This window comes from Lepidochelys olivacea (assembly GCF_965140295.1).
Source record: "Lepidochelys olivacea isolate rLepOli2 genome assembly, chromosome: 2".
Lineage (NCBI taxonomy): Eukaryota > Metazoa > Chordata > Testudines > Cheloniidae > Lepidochelys > Lepidochelys olivacea.
In genome coordinates this window covers 87,874,260-87,899,617 of record NC_140412.1, presented here as the reverse complement: position 1 = coordinate 87,899,617, position 25,358 = coordinate 87,874,260, and the positions used below count along the sequence as shown (strand labels likewise).

The 25,358-nt window shown below is 39.9% G+C and overlaps 1 protein-coding gene across 1 annotated transcript in view; it reads right to left on the bottom strand.

Annotated features, from left to right (window-relative positions):
• The window catches only part of ARHGAP28 (Rho GTPase activating protein 28), a 160,633-nt gene that overhangs the window by 130,884 nt on the left and 4,391 nt on the right, over positions 1–25,358 (bottom strand). The window lies entirely within an intron of this gene.

Genomic DNA, 25,358 nt, shown 5'->3' with positions numbered 1-25,358 from the left:
TAGTGGTTGTGATATGGTATGGTATAAGAAGAGGGGGATTTTGAAATAGAGGAAAATCAGAGGAGAATGTGAGTTCTAGAAAAGTGAACAGAATTGCAAATCCTTTTCTCTTCCCCACCACACCCAGACAAAATGCATGGATATGTGCAGTAGGCTCATCTAAAAGACAACTTGGAGTATGTGCTTATAAAAGTGCTAGAACACAATACAACAACAACTACAACTGATAATATATTTGGCTCTTATATAGTACTTTTTCATGTGATGCATGATTCTTTCAGGCTTTCAACTGTGCGGCCAAAGTTACTTGCTGTAGTTGCGATAAAACAATGAGACATGCTAAGCCTGGAATTCATGCTGGCAAACCTTCACTCAGACACTATCTAATGTACAAGTCGTGCATTGCTAGCAATATGCTGCTGTTTGCCTATATGAGGAAAAATAGCAATGATTGCCCATTGAACAACACATTCCTAGTTTCTCTCCCTTCTCCGCAGTCACTAAACAAACTGTGAAAGCACTAGGACTTTAGTAGAGCAAATAATTCTGGAACATTTGCCACAGATGAGACAATTTGATCCTGTCATTCCAGCTCCAACAATCTTCCTTCCATTTTTAGAGAATGTAGTGGAGATTCACACTTGGAGTATGGATTTGGCAGGAGTAGCAGCTGTGGCCCAAGTAATGAACTTATTACAAAGGAGTATGATTACTATTAATGCCAGTAGAGAGTTCTCTCTGTTTCTATGAAGCAGATGTGGGATATTCCCAAGAACATCTGTCTGGTTCTTGGCGGGTTGCAGATTGAAATACCTAATGTGCCAGATATGAGGATCTGTTTATGAGCCGCTGCTAATCCATCTGCCATATTAGACACTTGACACTGTGAGAGGAAGCTCCACATTGTAGCAGACAATACCATGAAACAAAGGCACAGTATATACTCGTGTATGCTTTTCCCGCCACTTCAAACTTCCTCAGCAATAGAAATGTGTAAATACTCAAAAGGTTTAGTGATAAAATAAAAGCTGCCAGTTCACTGTAAAGATAGCATGACCTCTTTTATTCACTAACTTACTGAGTTTCATCAAATTCTGAACCACTTAGTTTCCCCTAGTTTGTCAAAAGCATGACAAACAATGAATTCACCTACATATGAAAACGTAAACTGGCCTGATTTTGTTTGAAAGGTACACACACATTTGTGAATCTTTTAGCAAACCTGGGTTTTGTTTCCAGTTTCTAATGAAAACTGAAACCAGTCAAGTTGAGTATGATTCTCCACACCTCTGGGCCCATTAGCTCAGCCAGCAGAAGGACCCTCTTAAGTATTTGTGCAGGTCTGATATATTGCATTAGGTAGAGGGCAGCGGTACATACAAAGCAGCTTCTCAGCATGGAAGGAGGTCACTAAGAACCTAACATTTTCCATTCCAAATGCCAGCAGTAGTTCAAGCCATGTTATGCTAATGTTCATGACAAGGTAGTCAGGCAATCAAGATAGAAAGCATTAGACCCAGGAGAGAACCTAAACAAACACAATAATGGACATTACTCTGAGCAGTTATGTTATGAACTGTAAACAAACTGTGACTGATTAAACACAGCAACAGAGAAATAAACCAAAACATAGCATGCTATCACCAGCTACAGCACCCACAATGATCAGACCTGGCTGGCAAGTCTACAATAAGTAGTTTTGAAAAGCCCTAGTCTGATGCTATCTCTTCTGGATATATATCAAAGATGGACTCATAGTCTGCGAGAGGCAATCAGATGCCTGGAATTAGACTATAAAATTATCCAATCCAAGAGGTATTGTTTAGCTCCATTAACTACCATGTATCAAAAATCAATGCTCTTTACAGAGCTCCAGAATGGCCATCTCGGTGATTCTGCTCGGTAACCCAATGCAACATATTTTTACCAGGTTTGTGGAGATGAAGCTGACACTAAAGTGACAACCTTTACTAAGGCTTATGAAGGGACCTGCAAATTGAAAATAGAATGGAAATAAGATGGGTACCCCTCAGGAGAACCTACAGAATGTTATGGGGGGAGGGTAATCAAATGCAAAACATTTCAATCCTTTAAAGCCATACCCCTTTTTCCTCCCACTTTGTGGGTCTATTAGTAGCTTTCAACTAATGGCATCTATCTGGTAAGGAAGGTCACTCGAGAAAGGCAACAACAGGTGCTAATCTGAGCAAACAAGAAAAACAGTCAGTGGTATTTATAGTAGTTACAAAAGTATGAGCCACAACCTCTACATACTCAAGGAAAATGGAAGGCACAAGTCTGGAGGAAGTCTAATGGTAGCAGGTCTTCTAATACAGCCAACATGATATGCCCACTACTCTGAATGGCCACCCCAGCAAAGGTATTTACTGAGCCTCAAGTGACCTAGTACAAGCCTAGACAGTCCTATGCTTCCACCCCAACTTGTCATAGTAGTTCATAGATTCATAGATACTAAGGTCAGAAGGGACCATTATGATAATCTAGTCCGACCTCCTGCACGACGCTGGGCACAGAATCTCACCCCACCCACTCCTGCGAAAAACCCCTCACCTATGTCTGAGCTATTGAAGTCCTCAAATCGTGGTTTAAAGACTTCAAGAAGCAGAGAATCCTCTAGCAAGTGACGTGTGCCCCATGCTACAGAGGAAGGTGAAAAACCTCCAGGGCCTCTTCCAATCTGCCCTGGAGGAAAATTCCTTCCCGACCTCAAATATGGCGATCAGCTAAACCCTGAGCATATGGGCAAGATTCACCAGCCAGATACCCAGGAAAGAATTGTCTGTAGTAAGTCAGATCCCACCCCATCTAACATCCCATCACAGGCCGTTGGGCCTATTACCATGAATATTTAAAGATCAATTAATTACCAAAATCATGTTATCCCATCATACCATCTCCTCCATAAACTTATTGAATTTAATCTTAAAGCCAGATAGGTCTTTTGCCCCCACTGCTTCCCTTGGAAGGCTATTCCAAAAGTTTACTCCTCTGACGGTTAGAAACCTTCACCTCACTTCAAGTCTAAACTTCCCAATGACCAGTTTATATCCATTTGTTCTTGTGTCCACATTGGTACTGAGCTTAAATAATTCCTCTCCCTCTCCGGTATTTATCCCTCTGATATATTTATAGAGAGTAATCATATCTCCCCTCAACCTTCTTTTAATTAGGCTAAACAAGCCAAGCTCCTTGAGTCTCCTTTCATAAGACAGGTTTTCCATTCCTTGGATCATCCTAGTAGCTCTTCTCTGTACCTGTTCCAGTTTGAATTCATCCTTCTTAAACATGGGAGACCAGAACTGCACACAGTATTCCAGGTGAGGTCTCACCAGTGCCTTGTATAATGGTACTAAAACCTCCTTCTCTCTACTGGAAATACCTCGCCTGATGCATCCCAAGACCGCATTAGCTTTTTTCATGGCCATATCACATCGGCGGCTCAGTCATCCTATGATCAACCAATACTCCAAGATCCTTCTCCTCCTCCGTTACTTCTAATTGATGCGTCCCCATCTTCTAACTAAAATTCTTGTTATTAATCCCTAAATGCATGACCTTACACTTCTCACTATTAAATTTCATCCTATTACTATTTCTCCAGTTTACAAGGTCATCCAAATCTTCCTATATGATTTCCCAGTCTCTCTCTAAATTGGCAATACCTCCCAGCTTTGTACTATCCACAAACTTTATTAGCACACTCCCACTTTTTTGTGCCGAGGTCAGTAATAAAAAGATTAAATAAGATTGGTCCCAAAACTGATCCCTGAGGAACTCCACTGGTAACCTCCCTCCAGCCTGACAGTTCACCTTTCAGTAGGACTCGCTGTAGTCTCCCTGTTAACCAATTCCTTATCCACCTTTCAGTTTTCATATTGATCCCCATCTTTTCCTATTTAGCTAATAATTCCCCATGTGGCATGGTATCAAATGCTTTACTGAAATCTAGGTAAATTAGATCCACTGCGTTTCCTTTGTCTAAAAAATCTGTTACTTTCTCAAAGAAGGAGATCAGGTTGGTTTGGCACGATCTACCTTTTGTAAAACAATGTTGTATTTTGTCCCATGTACCACTGACCTCAATGTCCTTAACTACTTTCTCCTTCAAAATTTTTTCCAAGACTTTGCATACTACAGATGTCAAACTAACAGGCCTGTAGTTACCTGGATCACTTTTTTTCCCTTTCTTAAAAATAGGAACTATGTTAGCAATTCTCCAATCATACGGTACAACCCCTGAGTTTCAGATTTATTGAAAATTCTTGCAAATGGGCTTGCAATTTCATGTGCCAATTCCTTTAATATTCTTGGATGAAGATTATCTGGGCCCCCCGATTTAGTCCCATTAAGCTGTTCGAGTTTCGCTTCTACCTCAGATATGGTAATATCTACATCCATAGCCTCATTCCCATTTGTTATGCTACCATTATCCCTAAGATCCTTATTAAAGAGTGAGGCAAAGTATTTGTTTAGATATTGGGCCATGCCTAGATTATCCTTGACCACCACTCCATCTTCAGTGTTTAGCGGTCCCACTTCTTTTTTTGTTTTCTTCTTATTTATATGACTATAGAACCTTTTACTACTGGTTTTAATTCCCTTTGCAAGGTCCAACTCTACTTGACTAATAGCCTGTCTCACTTTATCCCTACATATTCTGACCTCAATAAGGTAGCTTTCCTTGCTGATCCCTCCCTTCTTCCACTCCCTATATTCTTTCTGCTTTTTCTTAATCACCTCTCTGAGATGCTTGCTCATCCAGCTTGGTCTACAACTCCTGCCTATGAATTTTTTGCCCTATCTTGGTATCCAGGCAATCAAAAGCTTCTGCAGCTTTGATTTAAAGTAATCCCAGGCCTCCTCTGCCTTTAGATCCATAAATTCTTCTGTCCAATCCACTTCCTTAACTAATTTCCTTAATTTCTGAAAGTCAGCCCTTTTGAAATCAAAAACCCTAGTTGCAGATTTATTTTTGTTAATCCTTCTGTTCAGTTTGAACTGAATTAGCTTATGATCACTTGAACCAAGATTGTCCCCTACAACCATTTCTTCTATGAGGTCCTCACTACACACCAAAACCAAATCTAAAATGGCATCCCCTCTTGTTGGTTCAGCAACTACTTGATGAAGGAATCCATCAGCTATCGCATCTACGAAAATCTGAGCCCTATTATTATTACTAGCACTCGTCCTCCAGTCTATATCTGGGAAGTTAAAGTCTCCCATGATCACGCAGTTTCCATTAGTATTTATTTCATTAAAAACATTAAAGAGGGCTCTATCCATATCCAAATTAGATCCCGGTGGTCTATAGCACACCTCAAGCACTATCCCAGGAGAGGCTCTAGTAGTTTTCTTCCACAATGTAATTTTTACCCAGACGGACTCTGTCTTATCCATTCCATTGCTTCTTATTTCTTTATATTCTACCTCATCATTGATATACAATGCTACTCCACCACCTCTACCTTTATTTCTGTCTTTCCTAAACAGCATATACCCTTCAATACCTGTAGTCCAGTCATGACTACTATTCCACCATGTTTCTGTTATCCCTATAATATTTGGTTTCACTTCCTGCACCAGTAGCTCTAGTTCCTCCATTTTGTTATCTAGGCTCCTCGCATTGGTGTACAAACATCTTAATTTTTGCTGTTTGGCCTCGCTCACATTCTGTACCCTATTAGGCATGGTCATTCTACAGCCAGTATAACCTATTAGAATGGTATCCACACTGCTCTTCCTCCTTATATACATTCTTCTACCTATGACTGTATCCTTTCTTACTTCGTTTTCTTCCCTCTCAATGCTAAAATCCGGCGTGGAGATTACCTGGACATCTCCCAACCATCTCCCCCAAATTCCTAGTTTAAAGCTCTCTGAATCAGTTGTGCCAGCCTCCATCCTAGAAGTCTATTTCCTTCCCTACTCAGATGAAGTCCATCCCAAGAGAACTGTCCTCTGTCCATGAATGCCTCCCAGTGGCCATACATCCCAAAGCCCTCCTTATAGCACCACTGCCTAAGCCATCTGTTGATAGTCATAATCTTGTCACACCTTTGTTGCCCTTCTCTAGGAACAGGCAAAATCCCATTAAAGATTACCTGAGCCTCGATTTCCTTAAACGTCTTCCCCAGCCTAGCATAGTCTCCCTTAATACTTTCCAGCGAGAATCTAGCAGTATCATTTGTTCCCACATGAAGGATAATTAGGGGATTCTTTCCTGCTCCCTTTAGGATCCTTTTCAACCTCACGTCTACATCCCGTATCTTAGCACCTGGAAGACAGCACACCCTTCTATTCTCTGGATCAGCTCTGGTTACAGGCCTGTCTATTCTTCTCAGTAAAGAGTCCCCGATCACATAGACCTGCCTTTTCCTGGTGACGGTGCTATTCTCAGTCTATCCCCTGTTCCCTCTGGCTGCAAGTTCTTTCCATTCCTATTCTCCCTTGTAATCCTCTTCAACCCACCCTGTATCCTCCTGGAGCTCATATTTGGTGTAGTTCCATTGACTCTTCCCCTTTTCCTATAGGACTAGTCTCTCTTCTCTTCTTTCTTGCCCTTCCACCTTCAGTGACTACCTGCTGAGCCCCGTCTTCATTTTCCAACTCTGCAAACCTGTTCTTGAACTCTATTTCTCCTTCACTAGCCCATCTTTTCCTCTGCCTGGTTCTTTTAGTCACATGCTTCCACTGACCACTTTCCTCACCCAGTCTCCCCTCAGAATTCCTCAGTCCTGCTTCTATCTGTAAGTCTGAGCTTTTCCCTTCAGATACCTCATGTCTTTGCTCCATAATCTGCTCGAACCCCTTTCTAAACTCAACCAGACTTTCCACTTGCATCTCCAAACCTCGGATCTTTTCCTCCATCAGCTCTATCAGATGGCACTTCATGCAGACAAAACTCTTACCAGGTACCCCCTCCAGGATCATGTACATACCACAGCTTCCACATCCAGTCATCTTCATTGTGTCTTCCGCTACATGGTTCACTCCCTCTGCTACCTCTGTATCTGTCATAGCCTTCCCACCTAAATCCTGTTAATCTGGGAAACACAAACCACACCAAACCACCACCACCCACAGCAAAAACAAACCCCAAACAAGCACCACAATACAAATTCCCACTGAAACTCCCCTGTTTAAAGCTCTGTTCGCTAGCTCCTGTGCCGCTATAGCTGTCTGGAGTTAAGGGAGCAACTGTTAAAGAAATATTATTTTTATTTATTATTTATATTGCTCCAATGCCCCAAACATAACAGGTGCTTTCCAAATGGAGGGGAAGATGCAGTCCCTGCACCAAAGAAAAGACAATAATACTTTGCACATCTATAGTGCTTTCTGAGAACCTCAAATCTCTTTACAAACAAAAGTTAATGGCCTAACAATGACTTTGTGAGGTAGGTACATTTTTTTTTTAATCCCTGCTGTACAGATTGGGCAATTGAGGCCCAGAGTAGTTAAGCAACTTACCCAGGACCACACACAATAATTTGTGGCAGAGCAGAGGGTAGACCCTTGATCTTCCGACTCCCTGCTAAAATAAATAATCTAAAAGTTTTGAAGGTTTATAAATGGCTCATGCTTCAGGCCATAAATTAGCCTCTGGGTGATGAGAGCTATTGGCTATGAACAGGTTATTCCAGAACAATCTACTGCAGAGTTTCTTGCACCGTCTCCTGAAGCATTCTGGCCACTCTCAGAAAAAGAATATTGGATTAGATGAACCACTGGTCTGATCCAATATGGCAATCCCTATGTTCCTATGTCCCTTGCATTGAATGTAGGTCCCATATTACAAATGACTCCTGTGAAGTAGGACTGTGCTATTCAAACCTTTCATTTCTAATTGCTAAGGTTTGTTGGTGTCAGTTCTTGCACTGAATTTTTGCTAACAAATAGCTTGTTTTTCGTTAAGAAAATGCCACTGCTTGATAAATGGTATTTTTGACTCTGACTGTCCTGGCTGCCAACTGGTTCTGAAGAGCTGGCTTAATCATATTTTGTTTCCCTTAGATTCATTGTCTAGCACTAACCACATGTTTGGCTGAGCGACTGGTGGGTAGTGTTATTGTGTCTTGATTCTTTGGCCTGTGCAAAGTTATGGTTCTTTCAGCATGTTCCATCATGAATCCTCTTTTTTCAGTAAGTTTCCAATTAGTCTATAAAAGCTGCTCCATCCTGAAGCTTAACCTATAAAGAGCACAACTCTGCTTTCAATTACACAAGAGTCAATCCAGGGTAGTTAATGGAGTTATTCCAGATTTATGCTGGTGAGATCAGAATCTGGCTTCAAGTTCCTACCCAAGAATACATTTTCATCTGTTTTGGGGAAATAAATTATTTGAGCTATTTTTGTGTTACAACTGGCAAGAAAATAGCAATTTTCTGGATAAAGATGATTCCCCCCCTTTACATTGACTTTATTCTTGCAAAAGGCAGCTCTTCTTGACACATGAATTGAGCCTGATTGTGATACGTTGATCCATGCATGGTGATGGTCCTTTAGGCATGGGTCTCTTCTCTCTGCAGCCATAGCTGATCAACTTCCTTCACAAAACTATACCCGGGAGGGTGTGGCCTGAGGACAGGAAGGGGTCAGACACATTGTCCCTTTAGTCTCTTCATAAGGAATCCAAAGCAAAGTTATTAGAGCATGGCACTTTTGACAGAACCCCTCTAAACTGTGGGATCTGTTTTTTAAATTGTGTGGCCAGGGACAGCTGTGGGGGATACCATTGGAGCTATGCTTCCAGGGAGCTGAGGTGGCAGAATGGAGCTCAAGAGCTGGTTCAAGTCATAAGGTCTCTGTATCATAGCTCTGACTTCTAGTGGACCCCTGAGATGTGTGTGGCTCATCAAGCGTTTGTAAGGTAAACACTTGGCTTCTTGCATGGGAGGGAACAAAAAAATTCAGAGGAAAATCAAGTTCTCTGTCTTCCTTCCCAAGTGTCCTCTTCTGCACCTCCCTCTGGATTTTCCATGGGGAGGGGAAATCTGGGCCTTTATTTCCTCAAACTGAATTGATCTGGTGACTTTGGCCACATTAAGGAAAAAATGCCCACAGACATGTTATGCCTTCTGACACAGTAAAACCATAGGGACCTTTCATGGTCAAGTCACTCTTGTACAGAATTTGACTTCAGTTTGCTTGAAATAGAGCAATTTTTCTTTTCATTAATCAGTGTAACTAGATTCTCAGCAATCAATCTCTCCCCAAGGATTTATTATTTTTAAATTGCTTGATTTGATTTAATCTTTTATATTTCAATATCAATTTATTATGAATCTGCTTTTATTTTCTGTGTCCCAATTTTTCTCACTTAGGACACGATCTCCCATCACAGATGTCAGTGGGAGTTTTGCCACTGAGGTCAATATCTATGAAAACTGTGTGTGTAAAGGCATTTTTGAGCAAACACTTTTGTGGAGCACATCTTAGCATTACGTTTTAATGCCAGAGTACTCTATACTGTTTGTTTCCTGACAATCCTTTCTTGCTGCCACTAAAACGGCTGGTTACCATTACAGTTAATTAGAAATGGTAACTATTAATGACACACATAAAAGTCTGGTTCTTAGTGGCCAATGGCTGTTGTGCATGCTGTAACTAATTGGAGGAAAGATCAGGAGAGTGCTGAGCATTTGTAAATATGGAGGTGAATAAGGGTGGTGGGGAAGAATGAAGCGCTACAATAGGTGTTGGCAAACCCAGGGCTTAATCTTTAACTGTGATGAGTGTGGTCTGGGCCTTAAGCCATATTTTACTTCCACTGATCCAGGGATTGGTTGGGGACCAAGCAATAGGGCTGTTCCAACTTATGGTCATTGAAATGGTCCCTTAGGAGAAATTGGCTCAACATGGCCAGCAGGATTTGGGAAGGGGGCGGGGGATGGTAGGGAGATAGCAAGGTAGATGCTTATTGGTCAGGTCATTCCTTTCATTGAAGGAGCTCTGAAATAGGCAGCCTCTTCAGTTGTAGTGGAGATTTTGAATTCTTGGGGTGTCAAACTTAATAAATTGGTATGTCATTTGGGTTCATACTATACTTTACCATCTCAGTTCAAGCACTTATTTTTACAGTAAAGATGTGCTGCTTCTGTAGAATCATGGATATGCCTGTGTCAAATTAATTTGAAACTGGCATTAAGATATTAGACAGAGAAAAACAGAGTGGAGAGCTCGAGGCAATTCAAGCTACTAGATTGTTTTTAAAAAGAACTGCAAAAAGTGGGCTGATTAAATGATTCAGCCTGTAGAAATACCAGAGTTCAGAAGACACAATGGATCCCAGACTGCACTGAACATAACAGCACATTACTGCAAGGAATTTGCTGACAAATTAACAAAGGATGGTCTCAAGCTATCCTGGCTCCAAACTCCATCAATGTTTCCATCCCACTGAAGGTGGATGAGGTTTGAGAAGAAAATGTATGGAATCATTCTTGAAACCATAGTGGTGCCTTTAGCAAGGAAGCAGGCTGATGTGGCAGGCTGTGTTCAAAACTCTTCATGGAGACAGTTGTTCAATTGAAAAAGCTCTTATTTCTCTGCAAACTCATAGGAGGACGATCAGGCAATTTGTAAAGTGGGCATGTTCACAAAATCACTTCTGCTTGATGTTTACCCTTCAGACAAGCAAGCCAAACAGGATAATCAGCCAAATAAATAATCATTATCAGTAAAATCAATTGTGTTGGGGAAAAAAGCACATATGAGTTATTTCCCACTAGGATGTGTTGAAAAAAATATAACATAGGTGTTTTCTCTCTTTCCCAAAATTCTGATACCCAGACTGTAGGCATTTCAGATTGTACAGGGTCTCCATTTCATTGCTTTAATTTAGATAGAGGCATTTCTCTGGAGCTCATCACTAGAGAATCTGAGAGGCTATAATTCTGTGGTCATTGTAATGACATTTTGCAAAAAGTTTCACAGAGCAAAGGTACAAGCTTAGTGGATGAAGTGCCTGCCTTATAGCTCAGATTAGAATTTGTGGTTGTGTTTTAGTTTACAACTATGTGATGTGGGAACAGATTTGTTTAGCTCCCATTTAGCTCACAGGAAGTGAGTGATTTTCATGTGCCAAACTCCCAGCATCCCTTTCAAAAATCTGGCCCCTTAAAGTGCCCAATGGGGAACTGTGTTGGTTGTTCGGATCCTTTCAGATCTGGATGTGAGTACAGAAGTTCTCAAACTGAAGTCCACCATCCTTTGAAGCCTTTTAAAGGGGTACGAGGAGAGCATTTGGGATTGTTTTAGTTGATTTTCATAAGAATATCAGGGTTGGAAGGGACCTCAGGAGGTCATCTAGTCCAACCCCCTGCTCAAAGCAGGACCAATCCCCAATTTTTGCCCCAGATCCTAAATGGCCCCCTCAAGGATTGAACTCACAACCCTGGGTTTAGCAGGCCAATGCTCAAACCACTGAGCTATCCTTCCACCCCCATATTATGCACAGTTGTGCTTAATTTCACTCCTGAAGTTCTTTCCCTCCCACCCGCATATTAGAAAAGAGGTTCTTAGCTTCAGCATGTTTCAGAACTGTTGTCCTACAGTTAACAAAATATTGACTTCAGAGGTAAGGGACTCAATGGAGCTGCACCAGGGTTCACTTTGTTCACATGTCTGTTATGGTTGTATTCTATATTTGGAACAACATACTATTAAAGAATTAAACTATTTCCCACAACACATTAATGAAAACAGTATAGCAAGAGTTAAAAAGGGATAAGACTCTTATATGAAAAAGAGTAAGATCTATAGTTACACTAGCAAGGATATAAATTGCAAGGGTCTCCAGTCATCAGGCTACTGATAATAAATGGAGCATGAGCTGGAATAAATCTCTACTTAATGTGTGGTGTTTCCAGTGGAAGGTTTCCATTCTGGAGTTAGATTCCCCCATTGGCCAGACACAGCCAGAATTTGTGGAACTTTAGAGTATGGTGTAAAACCCTTTTCTCAGGTTTTACCTGTGGGTCTGGGGGAAGGGAGAGTGTGAAATCTTTACCTCTGGTTAACTAGCTTAGTGATTTAGTACTTAACGTAATTCATTTATTCAGACGATGGTGATAGGCATGTCAATTATAAATCAATGAAATAAATATTTCAGTTTCCTCCCCAGCACTATTTTCCCTCATCGTCTAGCAAGATGATGTTGGACAGATTTCAAAAAGCCTTTTCATGTTTCACTTGCCAGATGGAGAAACACACTGAATGGTATGAAAGAAGGTGGTGGTTTGTTTTTCACTTCCAAAACGCTGCATACAAATCCTGCAGCACGTAAGATTATTATTATGCCACAGAACAAGGGGAATACATCTTTCTCTATGGATGGACCGATATGCCTCCAGATCAAATTGACTATGTCTTTCATTTGTCACTGGACATTCCTTAAATTTGATTTTTGTTTCCTGGGCACCAGGAGGACTACAATTCTTAAAATAATATACCTTGTGGAAGACAATCCCATAAATTTAAAACCTGGATTGCTGAAAAACAAAGCTGCTTAAAGGTTAGAGAAAATCAAATTAAAACCAAAATAAATTCTCTGCATAATATTCATGTTCTTAAATGCAGCAAACCACTAGGAGTAGATTCAGTATTAAAACAAAATTGTACATTTGCAGAGAAAGCAACAAAAGTGTATGCAATGACATTTCTCCATGTGATAGGTTAGCAGCTGCAGGTATATAGTATAGTGCTGTAATAATATGTATATAGTATACACTGAAGAGACAACTTGGCACAGATTATGGATATATAGGACAGGCATTGCTGATCCAAAAATATGTTACATAGAGACATTAGGAGACTTATATTTGTAAATTAAAGGCAATAAAACCCACTGATATGTTTGTGCATATGTGAACTCAGAGCACTATGTGACTTGTATAATAAAAGGCAGGTTTACAGCTGGTTGAAAAATAGAGATCTTTTTGAAAAAGCGTTATAAAATTTGTCCCTATTTTTAGTGAAAATTTTTGAATTGGAATTTTTTCCAACCACCTTTAGGTAGATTGGTTCTGCTAATTTCACTAACCTAGATTAAGATTAAATAAATTAGCATTATTTTGTGATCTGTATACCATTTTTAGAGAGAGAAATTAATGAAATGCAAACCAGAGCTTTAAGTGAGTTGGTATAGAAGGAGAAGCTAGACATAATTTCAAAAAGGGAAATTTAGAAACGAAAGTTACCAAAATAAAAATCAAAATAGACATAAAAGATTCTCTGACAGGCAATATTTCTTGCATATTCGATAGTTCAAGAAATGAGCAATGATATCACTCAACTTTTGTTCAAATATGAATTTGTTCATAAATGAAATGGATAACAATATTTTTGAAAGTTCTATCTCACAGGTAAAGCTGAGAGAACAGCAAAGCAGTGACTCAAATTGGAGAGGGTTCAGCAAAGACTCACGAGAATGATTAAAGAATTAGAAGACATTTCTTATTGTGATAGACTGAAGGAGGAGTTGTGATAATTGGGCCCTAAAAATTTACCCTAATTGTGAGCTCAGCTGTAAAAAGTGTGTGAGTTCATTAAATGTCACAATAACATATAAAAACAAATGTTGATGGGAAAAGGTGCGATTGAATTAATCCAAACAAAAAGGCCTACTGATACAACCCAAGGACTGTGGTCAGAGCATGCTTGACAAACAAGACAATTGTGGAGCCAAAACTCAATGAACCAAAATTGAGGTGTTGAAAATTAGGCCTAACAGGTGGACAAAATAATGAGGGGATAAGGTAGTTTACCCTACTCCCTTTTGGAACCTTAAAGAAAGAGACTTTGGGGAGAAAAATTGGCTACTGGAGCAAACTTCACCATCATGGTCTCCATCATCACCATCTCCTGGGACCCGGACATTCTTCATCCTATTCCTGAGAAGTGTCCTGCCAGAGAGAGGGACCCAGATGACACTGCCACCTCTACCAGCTCCAGCTGAATCCCAACCACCACCTGGGATGGGAGACTTGTGTGTTCTTCCCTTTTCTCACCTTATTTCTTCTCTTTCCTATTCCTCTCCTTTTTCCTGCTGTCTAAGACTTAGCTGGCCAAGACAGTGTATTTTGCTGCACTGCTGTAAGTGGGGTTGCTGGAACAATTTGCATAGTGAGGGTGCTGAGAACCACTGAACCAATCTGTAAACCCTGTATATGATGAAAACCACTTCAAGACTGCGGGCGTCCCAGCACCCCTAGTTCCAGTACACATGGCTGTAAGCCTGTGACCAGAAAGAGTCATCGAAAAGCAATGCCCCAAACAGTCCAATTCTGATACAAGTTTGCCAGGTCTCTGAGTGGCTGATAAGACAGTGTGCCATGCCTGTGTTTTTCTATCGGTAAGGTTGCAAGTGAAAGTCAACACCAGAGACAGAAGCTGCATTTTCTATCTTTGCTATTCTTTGATCTCCCTCTTGGTCATGTTTTGTCTTCTAGGAAATGGGATTGGACTTTATAACAACAACAACGACAGCTTCTGCTCACCTCACCTAACTTCTTCCCTTTTCCCTCTGATGCCATCTAAGAGACTGTCAAACAAGGGGCTTTCCTTCAAAAAAACCCTCTCCAACTAAAGGAAAAGGGAACAAGAAATGTTGTTAAATAGAAGCCTTGTTTAATACTTTGCATTTCAAATGCTCTGCTTTTCCTTCTTTTTCTGTATCTTCAATAAAAGATTACAAAGAATTTTCAATGGTGTGTTTGCCATGGTCCAAAGCAGGCTGATTCTGTATACCAAACCCCGAAACTTGTTTAAAACTGTTTAATGTTGGACAGTGGCTGGATTATGTTAACGCCTTTGACTGTTTGGACCTATACATTCTATCTACATTAATACAACAGAGCTCAAGCTACTTAACTTAACAAAGAGAAGGTTAAGGAGTCACTTGATCACAGTTAATAAGTATTGACACGAAATGGGCTCTTCAGTCTAGAAGACAAAAGTAGAACACAATCCAATGACTAGAAGTTGAAGCTAGACAAATTCAGACGGTAAATTAGCTATAATATTTTAACAGTGAGGCTAGTTAACCTTTGGAACAATTTATCAAGTGCTGTGGGAGATTCTGTATCAGTGGCAATTTTTAAACCAAGATTAGATGTTTTTCTAAAAGATATGCTGTAGGAATTATTTTGGGGAAGTTCTATGGCCTGTATTATAGAAGAGATCAGACTGGATGATCACAATGATTCGTTCTGAGATCTATGAATCTGTAGGTACAATGTCAGCAGAGTGAACGGCTTCAGATTGGCAAATATAGACAAACAATTGCAAAAACACATGTTTTTAAAACGGATACACAAGCACAGTGTTATATTATTCCAAGGAAAATATGTAATATTGTACAGAAGTTTAAAGCAAAGCTTGTTTCATGTTCAGAACTAAAACAACAATAAAATCTCTTGAAGTAGCAGCAGCTAAACTCTCAGAAGCAAATTTTCTTCAATATTAACTGCAAGACATGTACTTAGCAAACAGATTGAGATGTATCATGCTCTCATTTGGCTATATGGATGTTATAAATTTAAGCAAATGCCAGTTATTAGTGCTTTTCCCAAGATATTTTGAAGAGTAATTGCACAGTTTTACTAGAGGATGTTTTAATTCGAGCGAGGGACCTTTGAGAACACAACAAAAGGACTTAGGCAGATTTTTCAGTGAGGAAGGAAAAGACAAGTTTCAAAAGTAAAAAAGCCGATTCACAGAACTGATCTGTTATGGCCATAAATTGAGCAACTGCAGATAAAGTAATAGAGTTAAAGCCGTGGGAGATGTAACTGAGGCATCCCTGACATCCACTGATGCAATAAAAAAAGGTAAAATCTTATTTCTGCAAAGGACAGATAACAGCATGAGAGAACATGCATCAGTGCCAGGAAAATCATTATAGGCTCCAGCACGGAATAGTCACCAAATGCAGAATCGTTGCAGGCACCAACATCACCAAAATTGCCAAGTCCAACCAGCACATGACTGAAGCAAAAAGCTAATCAGTATGATGGCCAATATGCTAGTGCACTTTAATCAGTGAGGGTGGGATTTAAAATGCAAACACTTAGCTATGCCTACTGGAAACTACATGTTCCCAGAAGCCAGAGCAGACTTAAATTCAAGTGAATGTCTGAGGATTTCATAAGATTGACATGCCTCCTGGCAAACCTGACTACTGAGTGCTTATTAAACAATATACTGTCCACATACAATTGTCTACAGTACATGCTACTATGCTTGGCCACCTCTGCTGTAGCATAAACAGGGCTCAATATGTTGCGACATATTAGTGTATTGTACCATTATGGCATGAGCATTAACACAGAGCATGTCATTCCACAGGTGATGGGTGAACTTCAAACAATTCAGATGTAACAAGCAGGTATACTTCTTATTCTAATTTGTATAAACTTCTCCATGCTGAAGATTAATTAGAAAATTCCACAGAAAGGAGCTTTTTCAAAGAATGTTAGATGCCTATTTGTTTGGGCAGAGCTGGTAATACTGTGAGAACAGCCTTTTTTGCACTATTTTAATATGTCTGCATCCAGTCTTAGGTGAAATCAGAAAGTGCAGAAGTGCATGAAAATGGCGGGCGGAGGGCAAATAAACATTAACAAAACTGTTTTTGAACTTGAAAAACAACATTCAGAAGGATTTACCAGTCTTTATGGCCTGCTGTAACTTCCCGGGACAGCATATCAGGTTTTCTTTAAATGACTGGAACATGTGCTCCCTTTGTGCATATAAAGTTTGCTACAGTAGAGCTTGTAAATGTGAAAGGTACAATTGCTATTGTTAGGGGACGTTCTCTGGAAACTGAAAGGCATATTGGATGCCTCTAGTTTACTTAAAACATATTTTTATATCGCTCTCTCTCTTCTCCTTACGTCTATAATTGTGCAATACACTATACAGCTCTCTATATAAAACTACTCAAGGATGTTCACTTTAAATACTTTGGTACAAGCTGCACTCCAAGCATTTCATTGTCAATATTTACCTTTGCAGAAAGGAAATATGTCACTATGATGGCCATTTAGCAGCCAAACAGAATGCTGTTGGAATATTTTGACTTCTACTACTGAATTTGGAGCAGCAGCAGTAACTAGAAAGAACAAATTGTCTTGCAGCTGCAAATCAATCTTGTTCCAAAGCTAAAAGTAACAATGTTTTTGTCATAATAGCAGCTTTGTTTGTATGTGTGTGTTTTATCAGACTACATATCTGAACATCTGCACCCAGGCTAAGACCTCTCATGCAGCATTTCACTCTGCCTCAAATGGTATTTGTTTAAACATCCATATTAAAACTTCCCTGAAAATAAGGGTGGGGGACCAAATTCTGACAGATGCTGTTTGCAGACACATGCCTGAGAGCCCAACAACAGTCAAGTGAGTTGGAAACTGACCACTCATGTTATGGCTCCCACATAACTCATAACTGTGGGAGGCAGCTCCACATGCTATCCATAACAGGAGCCATGGAGGGCTATTTTTGGTATGGCATAATGCAATCTTATGACATTGCATGTAATTAACAGGAAGAGCAGAGGCGAGAGGAAGTAGGCTCGAAAGAGTCTGGAGACTGTCAAAGTTTAGAGATTCTCTGAGTGAGACAGTGTTAATGGTATATTGTGAATGATAAATTAAAGCCTTTCACTGAAACCTGAGTACTAAATCTGAGATGGGGATATGGGTTGCGGGGGGGAGCTCATATGTTTATATACATATGCCTCTGGCTTACCATTGGTCTATGCATATTCTCCTCATATAGACTATGCCAATGTGTGACTCACATTGGCTGCTTCACACATGTTTTCTCATTGTGCATAGTACATGCACTGAACACATAGGTTTGCTAATTTGGGAGATCAATATATGTAGGTACAGAATTTAGCCTTTAGACTGGGAAGGCGGACAAAACTTTCACTGAAGTAGCATCAAAATGTGATATTTACTGCAATAGTGACTGGAGGATTATTTACAGACTCACTATTTATGTTTTAAACTACACAAATGATGCTGTCTAATCCCTGGTGTAGTTCATCACTAAATATAGAAATTATTCATGAGTTAAAAGTAAGTATAGGATCCATTAGAAAGACATGAACAATATAAGCATTGTGACTGGCAATGCTGACAACAAGGGTACGCACATTCTTTCAAAGGAAGACAGTGGGGCAGCTTTGAGGTCTAAATTTTTCTCTTAGAAAAAAGAAACCAGGAAAGATCCTGAAAGCAGATAATGTGTCTGATGAGTAATTTAGGGCTAGCCACAAATAATCATCTCTTTGTTTCTACCAAGTTGCAACATTAAATATTATCCTTAAAATGCAGAACGGAATAACCGCACCTTATAACTGAAATGTCAAGGAAATAGAGTCAGCACTGCATGCTTGTTGTCTTCGCTCTTGCAACTCGAAACAATATTGATTAAAAACAAAAACAAAAATCTATGAAGGTCTCAACTTCAGCTCAAATCAAATATCAATTGGTCATGTAAAACATTCTTGGGAAGTTACATTTTGGAATTTTTACAGTAATTATTCTCAAGTGTTCAGTTTAGATAAATGGGATTTTTTAAAAAAAGTAGACCACAAATAGCACAGTATATCTCTATAGAAATCATTCTAGCTACAACCGCTGAGCATCATTACACTGTGTAAACCTATGAGGTACCTGTTCCTGTAATTTTGTATTAAACCCATTAACACTAAGAAAGGGATTCTGTCCTTCAACCCTGAGTCCTACCGTACAGCACTGAGGCCTATCATACTTGCTCTGTTTGATCTCCTTTTCCAGGAAGGGAGGAGGGGGAAGGGAATTTCATGTTGCCAGTGGTCAAAGTAAACAAAGGGATAAGAGGGAAGACAGGCATATTGATAGGCTTCTCTTCTGGAGGCTGATTCAAAGCCAATAGTTCAGGCCCTTAGTCTCCTTCCAGGAAAACCACACATTCAGTATATTAATATTAAGAGACTCCTGCAATGTTCATAAACATAAATAGCTAAATGGACTGGATAGCAACACTGAAATGGAATCAGTGGCAACGTGTTAGTACTAGAACAGATGTTAATGACCATCGTGAACTGGCATAAATCAGTCAGCCCAGTCCAACAACAAAAATCTTACCTGAGAAAACTTTTTTCCTGAGTGGTTATTGACTCAACAGTGTGAGCTAAGGAGGTTTTAGCAGCAGCACGACCACAAAAGCAAAAGGGGAAAATGCTCACAAGGGTATAAAACAGAAAACAAAAAGAATCCCTTATAACCCAATGTCATTCTCTAACTCCTTGTTTAATTTGCTCTATACTAACCCTTCCCTATGGCTCTCAGGGAATTGTATTTATAAGATTCCCTGATGAAAGCCCTTAGCTCCTCATTATCATCAGCCAGGAGTCCTGTTTTATTCTCTAACTCTTTCTACAGAGTAGTCTTCTGGAGGCTTGAGAAGGGAGTTAACTGCTTGTTTGCCAAACCCAAAATAGGGTTTCTGTGCCCTGTCACAGTCAGTAATGTTTAAAGAATTATTTAGGCCAAAAAAAGTTCTGAATAGAACGGAAAAAAATATTTTAGAAAAAGCTAAATTTTAATACCAATTGCAGTTTAAAATACTCACAAGGGGCAAAAAGCAGAGTGAGAAAGAAATGAATGTATTAATCTAATGCATAGACTTTCCTCTTGACTTTGGGTTACCTGGTTAGAAATATCTAAACTGGTAGGACTGGGAATCTCAGCTGGCATAAATCAGATTCAGTGTAGTTGAACCAGTTCACTCCAGCATTTGGCTTGTAATCTGAAAAAGGAGAAATCCAGAACATCACTGCCTCCTGAGATGATTACTTTTAATGTAGAACTCTTGGAGCTAGATTCCAATTTCTTGAAAATTGCTTCAGAAGGATTCTTTTATGTATTTTATTTGTGTTGTGCACCAACAGCTTGTTTTCCATTCAAATAAGTTTTAAAATGTTAGACAAACATAGTGATGATCTGGTTTGTTTAAACTGGCATGAAGATAAATAAACAGACATAAGACAATAGCTAATTAAGCAAAGAGGAGGTAGGGACAGGGGAAGTTATGGAGAAAGAGATTAAGGAAAACATAGTTCCATGTTTAAGCCCAATACACAGCCAATCTCCCCTCTAAATTCCACTCAGTAGGAAATTGCTAACTTCCCTATCAAGTATGAGGGAAGAAAACTGAGCAACCAGTAAAAAACCCCTACAATCAATAGATTGCAATAATATTTAACTAACTTTTAATCATACAAAATGTGTAGAAATGCAGTGCTACAAAATTCTCTGCCCTTACACAGCACAAAAGGGAAAGTGATCACAGCTGCTAAGTTGAGAATTCCCACACTGCAGAAGAATTCTCAGCTGGTGGAAAGACAGCTTCAGTGCCTCACCATTGCTGTGATAGGAAGCATGCTGGGGGAGAGAGGCGGTATGGTGGGGGTGGGGAGGCTATGCCAAGTCACAGCTGGTATTTGGTCCCTTAGGGTATGTCTATACGGCATCTGGGAGTGAGCCTTCCTGCCTGGATCCACAGACTTCTCTTAGTGAGGCTTCCGCTAGCACACTAAAGATAGCTGTGTAGACACTGTGGCTTGGGTTGTGACGCCTCCCTCCCCACTGACTTTAGAGTCTAAACTCCAGCCTGCGCCCAACATTTACACAGCTATTTTTAGCATGCTAGCATTAGCCTTGCTAGCACAAGTCTGTGGACTCGGGCTAGGAATGTAATTTTTTAGAATACCAGAACCATGAGACTAGAAGGTGCCTGTACAAGCCAACCTGTACAGACCAATAAGTACTATATAGCGTCTGGAACCAGATATCCTGATGAGGACAACAAAGTCTTTCCATCCCAAAGGCTTGTCTTTGTTGCTTTTATAGGGTTCTTTATTGTTCTTAACTCAAGAATAGAATTCACAATTAAGCCATTAGACCCATGTTTAATTTTTAATCTGAGCATTAATTTAATCTTTAAGAATGCAAAAATCTTGCTTTTGGTGCAAAAGATTACGAATATGTATTACATGAACATGAGCCATGTAAGATCCACCCCACAGCTCTGTCCAGGGTGACCAGATGTCCCGATTTTAAAGGGACAATCCTGAGATTTGGAACTTTGTCTTACATAGGCACCTATTACACCACCCCTGTCCCGATTTTTCACACTTGCTGTACTGGTCACCCTAGCTCGTGAGTGCACAGTGCAGCCTTAGTTACACCCTCTCTACTTCTCCAGTTCAGGGCGTCTCAAGTTGCATGCTGTGTTTTTGGACTAGATTGAAAACTACCAAACATTTCTGCACACACATTAGCGTCCATTTTTCCATTAATCTCTCCTGGTCGATCTCTTTCTGCTCCTAGAGTTTGTTTCCTCACAGCTGCATCACGTAATAGTGCTCAGTTTATAGAACAGCACTGTCCATGTGTAGAAACAGAGAGACCAAAATCACATCTGTTCCCACAGCACTAACTTCTTGTAGGCTGAGAACAACATGACTTTTAAAAAAAAACTAGTCTGAACTTAAATCTCTCTCTTTAAAGTGAGTTACTTACAATTAGTGGAATTATTCAGATTTTTCCTGTGTCTGAGTTTGGTAATAGAGTGTACTCCACAGTCCATTCCATGGCTGCTTAATCTGGGCCAGGAAATGGCCAGACCTGGTGTGACACTATGCAGCCCAAATTGTGTCCCTCATTCTGCAAGGTGGAGAGCCAGTGAGATGCATGACGTGTGTCTTCCAGCAGCCTCGGTGTTGAATCCCCCTTGTGCATACAGCTGAGTCTCTGTCACAAGAAATGTTACCCCAATCATCATTGATTTACAGAGCTCCTCAGTACTGTCCTATATTTTAAAACACAACAAACCAACACAACAGTTTAGGCCCTGATTCTGTAATGAGCTTTAGGTGAGCAGATCCCTGTGCCTTTGGAGTCCCACTGGCTTCAGTGGGATGCCATGTGTATGCACAGGACGCCCGCACACAATTTATTGCGGGATCAGGGCCATAAAACCCAAACCATAAGAATACAGAAAACAAAATATCACAAAATCCCTCCTAACAAATAAGAACAGATATATCATAGCCATATTGAAATGACAAGTGGGCCTTGGTTGTTATGTTATAGCATGGTATGGTAAGAACGTAAAGACAACAACATATCAAGGAAAGTAAATTAAAAATCAAGCTGTAATCAAGTGTGTGACTTAGCATGCTTTGACTATTTTGAGTCTCTCCCTCTGTCACACTCTAATAACCTTCAGTTATTATCTTTATCTCATCTTTGTATCTGACTGGGTGTATCTTTTTTTTTGAAGGTCCCTAGTTACCATAGCTATGATTTCATACTTTCGTCAGCCTTAGTTTTAGATTTTTTTTCTTCAAAATTCATGCAATTATTATTCTGAACTGACCTTGAAGTTATTTGCACATCATCAGCTAGTGTGGAGTAATACACACACAGTGTTTGTTGTGACTGTGGGTTGTTTCAGATGTTCTGTCCTAACAACCGGTTCTACTACGCATTCTGATGAAGCATTGGAGGCTCTGTTTATCTGACCTGCTGTGGAATGTACAAGTTCTGAATCACATGATACACTTTAACAATGAACAAGCTACTGGGTTTTTAAGGCTGGTATTTAGGCACCTAAGTACCTTTGTTGATCTGGGCTTTGGTGCCTATCTTTTCATGCAGACAAATTCAAATTAGAAACAAGGCACAAGGCACAAATTTTTAACAGTGAGGGTGATTCACCACTGGAACAAAGTACTCAGGGAAGTGGTGGATTCTCCATCTGTTGGTGGCTTCAAAGAAAGAGTGGATGTCTTTTTGGAAAATATGCTTTAATCAAACACGAATTATTGGGCTCAATGCAGGGGTAACTAGACAAAATTCTATGGCCCTTTGTGACCCAGGGACCTGTTTGGTGCCATCTGGCAGAGGACAAACTGGGTGCATAGGATTCTACAGGGATCCCCTGGGTTGGATATCTGTATAGTAGTTCACCAAAGGCCCAGGGTGGAATGAGAGGTCCCTACCAAGAATCAGAAGTCCACTGGTCATCATAATCATTGTGAAATGTGTGTGCAAATAATATTTAAGGAATTATATTATACTGAAAAGTATATTCTCAAGGTTTTAGAGTTAAGGCAGGAAACCAGGGTGACATACCTAAGATATCCACTTGTGAGGTAACTCCCTTCTCTTCATGTGTCATACCTAAGATATGTTCCTTTCAGGCAGGAGGTTATCTCCCTGTCTGGCCATTTGTGTATTGTGCATTACATGCCTCGCAATGTATTTGCATACTGAGCCAGGTGCCAGTTAAGAGATTGTGAAATCTACAAGAGATGAAATCTACCAGAAGGAACAAATGGCAGGGGGTATCCTGTTTATGAATAAAGACAAGGGATTGTTCTGGTATATCTTGAAGTGCAAAGGGACACACTGGATCCTTCACTGAGGAGGCAAACTAACACCTTGATTGTCTCAAGAAAGAAGCACTGCAAGGATTTGGGGTGAGCAACACTCTACAACACATGAAAATATTTTGCAAACTAAGTCTAAGGATTAAGCTTAGAAACACGTTATGATTTTATATGTAACCATGTGTCCAATACTTCTACTTGCTACTATTTGAATCTCTATGCTTTGCTAAATAAACGTATACTTGATTTTATTGTAAACATATATAAATGGTGTGCGTTAAGCTGAGCGGTGATCTGAGGTGGAACTGTTTCTTTGGAAGCATGAGTCTGACTACAGTGGGTGTCCAGTGGACCAGTGGCTGGACACTCCAGGAAGATGTTCAGGGGGTTCAAACATTGAGATGTGCCAATTGCTAATCTATAGAGTAGCAGCAGGGCCTGTGAGGCCTAGAAGGGAGTGTTTAATAAAAAGGCATCTTTTAAAAAGAGGAAGTCAAATCCTAGTGAGGTAAATAGAAAGGAGCATAAACACTGCCAAATTAAATGTAAAAATGTAATAAGAAAAGCCAAAAAGGAGTTTGAAGAACAGCTAGCCAAAAACTCAAAAGATAATGATAAAATGTTTTTTAAGTACATCAGAAGAAGGAAGCCTGCTAAACAAGCAGTGGGGCCCCTGGTGATCAAGATACAAAAGGAGCACTTAAAGACGATAAAGTCATCGGAGAGAAACTAAATGAATCTTTGCTTCAGTCTTCACGGCTGAGCATGTTAGGGAGATTCTCAAACCTGAGCCGTCTTTTGTAGGTGACAAATCTGAGGAATTGCCAGATTGAAGTGTCACTGGAGGAGGTTTTGGAATTAATTGAGAAACTTAACAGTAACAAGTCACCGGGACCAGATGGCATTCACCCAAGAGTTCTGAAAGAACTCAAATGTAAAATTGCAGAACTATTAACTATGGTTTGTAACCTGTCCTTTAAATCAGCTACTGTACCCAATGACTGGAAGATAGCTAATGTAACACCAATATTTAAGAAGGGCTCTAGAGGTGATCCTGGCAATTACAGACTGGTAAGTCTAACGTCAGTACCGGGCAAATTAGTTGAAACAACAGTAAAGAATAAAATTGTCAGACACATAGAAGAACATAAACTGTTGCGCAAAAGTCAACATGGTTTCTGTAAAGGGAGATCATGTCTTACTAATCTATTAGAGTTCTTTGAGGGGGTCAACAAACATGTGGACAAGGGGGATCCAGTAGACATAGTGTACTTAGATTTCCAGAAAGCCTTTGACAAGGTCCCTCACCGAAGGCTCTTACATAAATTAAGTTCTCATGGGATGAAAGGGAAGATCCTTTCATGGATTGAGAACTGGTTAAAAGACAGAGAACAAAGGGTAGGAATAAATGGTAAATTTTCAGGATAGAGAGGGGTAACTAGTGGTGTTCACCAAGGGTCAGTCACAGGACTTTTTCATAAATGATCTGGAGAAAGGGGTAAAGAGTGAGGTGGCAAAGTTTGCAGATGATACTAAACTGCTCAAGATAGTTAAGACCAAAGCAGACTGTGAAGAACTTCAAAAAGATCTCACAAAACTAAGTGATTGGGCAACAAAATGGCAAATGAAATTCAATGTGGATAAATGTAAAGTAATGCACATTGGAAAAAAATAACCTCAGCTATACATACAATATGATGGGGGCTAATTTAGCCACAACTAATCAGGAAAAAGATCTTGGAGTCGTTGTGGATAGTTCTCTGAAGATGTCCATGCAGTGTGCAGCGCAGTCAAAAAAGCAAATGGGATGTTAGGAATAATTAAAAAAGGGAAAGAGAATAAGACAGAGAATATCTTATTGCCCTTATATAAATCCATGGT